This window comes from Abramis brama (assembly GCF_963993115.1).
Source record: "Abramis brama genome assembly, chromosome: 1".
Taxonomy (NCBI): Eukaryota; Metazoa; Chordata; class Actinopteri; order Cypriniformes; family Leuciscidae; genus Abramis; species Abramis brama.
Window position 1 is genome coordinate 21,316,860 of NC_139963.1, and position 6,000 is coordinate 21,322,859.

At 34.5% G+C, this 6,000-nt stretch overlaps 1 protein-coding gene across 6 annotated transcripts in view; it reads right to left on the reverse strand.

The window, feature by feature from the left end:
* The window catches only part of mrtfaa (myocardin related transcription factor Aa), a 45,819-nt gene extending 39,819 nt beyond the window's left edge, over positions 1 to 6,000 (reverse strand). For 4 of the 6 annotated variants that reach the window (XM_084116695.1, XM_084116690.1, XM_084116692.1 and 1 more), the window contains exons 1-2: positions 5,910 to 5,999; positions 3,432 to 3,494 (exon numbers count right to left, since the gene is read on the reverse strand). The gene's annotated coding sequence lies outside the window, so the exon portion shown is untranslated. Of the gene's footprint in view, positions 1 to 3,431; positions 3,495 to 5,532; positions 5,552 to 5,909 lie in introns of those variants that run through there. The other 2 variants (XM_084116694.1, XM_084116689.1) reach the window with 2 other exon arrangements.

The following is a 6,000-nucleotide window of genomic DNA, read 5'->3' on the forward strand; positions in this document are numbered from 1 at the left end:
TTTACCTCAGTTAAGTTGAGCGAGTTAAGTTCATAAAGTTCAGTTAAGTTCATAAATCTGTGAGCTGTTGTGAGTTAGTGGAGGCGGGGCTAATTTTCATATTCATGGCACTGCATTACTGCATTACATTCAAGCTATTTTGAAACATGAAGACGTTTAAATATGTCATTTTGGTGCTCAAATATGAGTTTTAAGGGATTGAATTATTGACTACAGGGGAACTTTAAAAAAGTTCTCTCATGTGCATGTTAAAAAAAGCACAACATGAGAAAATATGGTTAACATAATAATTTATAATCAGAATTGTGTACAACATTTTGGATCTGTCAGTGTGGAATATTGAAAATGTCCTGAATAATTTCTTGTAATTGCCACAAGTAAGATCTGGACAATTTGAAATATTATACAATGCATGCCTGTGTTTTTAACATCCAGAAAGCATTCACAGATTTCTCATTTTGAGCGAAATTTCAATGAAAAACTCTCAAGCTCTCCATCAGAACTGATCTCAAGTTACAAAATCCCCTCTTCAGAAAAAAAAGATCATTGTTAGATCCTATCACCTTGCTTTGAATAATAGGGAAATAACATTGTTAATTCAGCTAGTTTACTGAGAAGTTGCAAGCATCAACAAAGCTGCAAACTCAAGCGGGAGCCATATGAATTCATTTAGTTTATTTAATTGGTAAAGTACAGTTAATATTGGAGCAAAAGGTTTCTTTAAAATTAGTTTGAGCATAATTAGGTGAAAAAAAATGTAAAAAATGAATGTTTCTGTTGTCATCTAACAATGACATGAATCACAAATGAAAATGTCAGTGGATTTCATTGTAGTAAGGCTTCTCACTGAGCTCTTGATGATTTGATGGTGTTATTTGTCCTGTATAATCTGAAAAAGCTACATTAAGATTCTTATTTTGTGGAACAGAAAAAGTCATACGGATCAGACTTTCCCTCTACACAGAGGGTTAGCAGAAAACAAAACACTTTGTTGCAGAACAAGAGAATTGGTTTTGATAGAAGGAGTGTCAGGTGCTTTCAGAAACGCATTTCTCTCCACAGGGTTCGAGTACAGAGAAGAGGAGCAGATAACAGCTTAGTCATGTGCCGAGTGAGTCACGCAAAACACACACACACTTAGTTCTCATCAGGCCATCTGAGCAAAACAGTGCTGCTGGAATCTATCGCCATGGTGATGAATGATGTCACAACGGGAAAATATGATTGACAGGTGCATTCTGTTTACATCTCAGATTCTCAGCACTGCAGTAAAACTGTTTTGCAAACTCATTTGTTTTCTGTGATATGCTTTTTTTTCTTCCCTTTTGTTGGTTCACAGAACATTTCTGTGAAGTAATACTAAAAATATGAGTGGGAGTATTTGTGGTAAGAGAAATGTGCTGAGAGCGACGATGAACACAGGGAAGTTTGGGAAAAGGGACCGCAAAACACCAGATGTACTGTTTGGGCCAGACTGTGAATGTATATAGATATAGATGTATAGAGATTTGCATATACATATATAGCACCAAATCAGCCTATTAGAATCAATTCTGAGAGATCATGTGACACTGAAGACTGGAGTAACGATGCCAAACATTCAGCTTTACCATCACAGGAATACATCGTTTAAAAAGATTCTAATAGAAATAATTTATTTTAAATTAAAGTAATATTTCTTAATATTACGTTTTTTGCATTTTTAAACAAATAATGCAGACTTGATGAGCAGGATGGATGGATGGATGGATGGATGGACTTTAAAACTGAGACATCCTGACTCTGACATCCAACACACACTCACGATAATTACACTATACACTTACACAAAATGTATATGATTTATTGATCTTTATGGGAAACTGATGCTCAACTGCTGGGAACATACTGCACTTACTGACATCACTTATCGTACATCACTTTGTAGATTACTGCTTACCCTATTCAGAAGTTATAGTCTTTCCAATACACTGTTTTATTACCTCCCAGCAATTAAAGCCAGTACACAAACAAATTTCTGGGGGTTTTGGCTACTTTTATGGGCGAGGAATGGAATCAGGATATGACTTAAAGCCAAGCCTCCAGCATAAGCAAGGTCTTTTCCTCAGGTCTTTGAATTGTAAAACTGAGGTCAAGTTTCTTATTATGGCTTTCGTGGTCAGGCACATTTGCTTTTATCTGGGTCAGAATGCAAAACACCATTATCTCTGGGATGAACTGTCCTTCTACAAATGCTCTCTGGCGTTATTATCGGCTTCAACAGCAGGCAGTTGGATGGTTGTTTCTTCTGTTTACCGAGCTAAACACGTGGGGCATAGACAAGACAACATTTTAAGACTACACACATCACCAAATAGATGAGGTCACTGAGTCAGAATATCATGCCGTGTGCCTGTTGTCTCTGCAAAGTGGCAGCTGGCTAATCTATGCCAGGAACAGCCAGGCCAACAGTATCCAAGTGGCCCGCAATCCCAACTGACTTTCAGTCAGTTTTTGTTTTGTTTTTTTCTGAGATATATCAGATTACAAAAGCAAAATGGGTTGTGTATGGTGTTTCAAGTTGACTTTTACTCCTAGGCTATATGAATACAAACTAGGGCTGGGTTCGATTTCGATTCACAAGCTTGTGATTCCATTTAATTCAATACCAATTTCATTTCAATTTAATTCGATATTGATTCATTTGGATGTGTATCAGGTATAGTACATGTCAACTTTTCTCAAAGAAATCATTTTCTGACAACTAAAGCTGTAAACTATACAGGGAAACCTGTCAATGGGTACATGACTATTTTAAAGGTTAAAATGAGTTGATTTGTGTAAAAACGTGTAAATTACACAAAAATTAAGTTTTTTTTATAATAATAACCTTTTAAATTACACAGTTATGGTTCTAATCTAAGTAATTTTTTTAAATATAAACATTTAAAGGGTGGCTGTCATAAAAGCTTGTTTTCATGATGGATTTATTCAAACATATGAAATATTGTAGAATTTTGTTAATTTTTCTAGCTAACTAACGAGTTTATGGTCACTGAATGGCTTTCCTGTGGTAAATGTAACGTTATGTGACACACTGTTTACAAGCTGTTTTATTGACATCTCGCCACAGTTGAAATGCTAATTGAGCGATAACACTAGACATGATACGAATTGTGGTAAGTTGTACAGTATCTTTCAACATACCTTCTGATGTTCATTCATGCTTATTTCATGCTACTGCATAACTAGTAAAGCGAAAGAGATGATCAATTCACATGCCGTTTGAACTATATTAATGTACTACGCCAAATTAAAGAGAGCTGAGTTTCTGAGAAGTGAAGATAATAACAGGGTTTTGGGAATGGCATGCAGAACAGCAGCAAAATAAATACGAGGAGCTGTGAGGTGGAAAATACCCAGAGGCGTTTACATGTAGGTGATTCAGTTACCTGATTTATTCCCTGTTCAAAAGAGTCCGGAGTATTTCCATGTCAGGTGTGACGCACCACCAACTACAAGAAAGAAAGTAAGAAAAGAAAGAGCAAAAGATTAGCTAATAAAAAACATGGTCACACTTAATTCTAGAGTCCAATTCTCACTATTAACTAACTATTAACTGACTTTTGCCTCAATAAACTCCTAATTATTGCCTATAAATAGTTAGTAAGGTCGTTGTTAAGTTTAGGTTTGGGTAGGATTCAGGGATGTAGAATATGGGCATGCAGAATAAGGCATTAATAAGGCTTTAATAAACAACCAATATCCCAGTGATATGCATGCTAATGTAATAAGCAACTAGTTAATAGTGAGAATTGGGCCCAAAACTAAAGTGTTACCAAAAACATCTCAGAGATCGGTTCACATTAGGGGCATTAGGTAAAACAATCATGAGGATTCGACAATAAGGATTTGCCAGTAGTAGTTTCAATCTTTTTACTCACCATGTCAACACAGACCCCACCACAAAAGAATGATCATGTTAAGTATTTTCATATTTGTTAATTTTTATTTTATTTTAATATATTAGAATGTTTAATATATTTAATGTTTTAGAAATACTTATTTTAGAAATATTCATATTTTTCTTCACAAGATTTTTCTTTAAACTACAAAACAAAAAGCTGGAAATGATATAGCTAACAGTCATTTTGTAGTTTCCACAAAACCCTCATCTGTGTTAGCAAGCTAGATAGCATTGCTGTTGCAAATTCTGCTGATTTGTCACAAAGATAATGTGAAATACAAAACAGAAAGCAAAATGCTTGCAAATTAGCAAAGGATTAAAAATGCTAAAAAGATGGTAGCCCATAACCAGAAGTCTATCCACATAGAACAGCAGTACCACAACTAAAAGGACACATTAGACAATCTTACAGCCCAAATAACCCATATTTTAGCAGAAGAATTAATGTGCTTTATCAAAAGTACAAGCTGCACATTTCTGCTGCTGATAAAGTTGAACTTCAACATTCCTTGAAACCTGAGCTGCGAGACAAAAGGACAAAAGTAAGAGTGACTAAAAAGAGGCAGGCACAAGAAACATATTACAGAAATAAGTGAGGACTGTTGTTTTTTTAGCATTTTAAGCTGGTTTGTCTCAAAGTCTCTATATAGTGTGAAATGAAGCAGAAGTTCGAGTTCATTTTGTCCCACTTTATTGAGTCACTATGAATCATCAGCTGACCTAGTTTATACACACACACAGTGTGTGTGAAGCAGAAGGCATGCCTGTTGATCATAAACTGTGTGGTATTATTGTGTATATGTTAAATATTGTATATTCATAATGTTTCCAACCTGCAGTTAAAACGCTGATGTGACAGAAAGACAGATCAATAAGTCTTATGCATCATGCAATACATCCCAAGACACTTACAGCAGAACCTTGAACCAATTTATTTTAATACATATTTATAATTCTAGAAATATATTCATATATTTAATTACCCTATTTATTATAATACATTTTTAATTTAGTATTTTAGAAATATATTTATCACAAACCTATTTATTTTAATATATATATATATTAATAAATGTCTAATTTTAAGAAATACTCACATTCTTTTTCATAAACCTATTTACCTTAATGTAATATTATTAAATAAACTAAAAAAAAGATAACTTTTAAGTTAATTAAAAAACATTTATATTAACAAACCAACAAAATGATTGCAAAACAGGACATTAAACTATTGTTTATAAAGCAATAATGCAGTCATACAGAGATCAAATGCATCTGTATGGCCATCAGCATTTAACTAAACTAAGACTTTAGACTTTAACTGAAGTGTCTAAATTATTTTTTCTTTCATACACCTTGTAACTTGGATACCACATTCACATACACTGTGATATTGTACATGGTATGATAATACCATAAATGTCAAAAACTATTTGGTATTGTTTGTATTTATTGTTTAAGGTATATTGTCCAAAAACAAAACATATGGCATAATAACCATAGTACTTTTGGAACAAAGGCAAAAGAACACACTTTAAAAGCTTTAAATAACATGTTCTAAGAGCTTTCATAATATGCAAACTCACCTAACGACAGATGCATTCAATAAAAGAATAAAGACACCATGTCATGATGCACGTTACATAACAGTCCCACCTTCACAGCATCAGGACCACAAGCACCCTCCTATGCCCACTGTGGTCAAGGTGACCTGTATCCCTAATAATCTTCAGTCATACGCAGGACAACCCCAAAAAAGATGCTGTCTCATCCAGTAAACATATGGCACAGTATCCTGGCAAGCAAACTCAGACCATGTGCTTGCTGTTCCCAACTAACGTACATGCAACTTCCAGCAAGCTCATGATGCAATATTAAACACCCTGAAAGTATTGGATCAAAAGACAGCGCCTGCACAGCGGTAGCGCGTCAAACCAAGGCATAAGTTTAACAGTTGTCTTACTTTACAATGGTTGATACATCTCATCATCTGTTGGTATTCCAGTGGTCTGGACTTCACTAATCGTTTCCGATATCCAGCAAACTTCAACCGG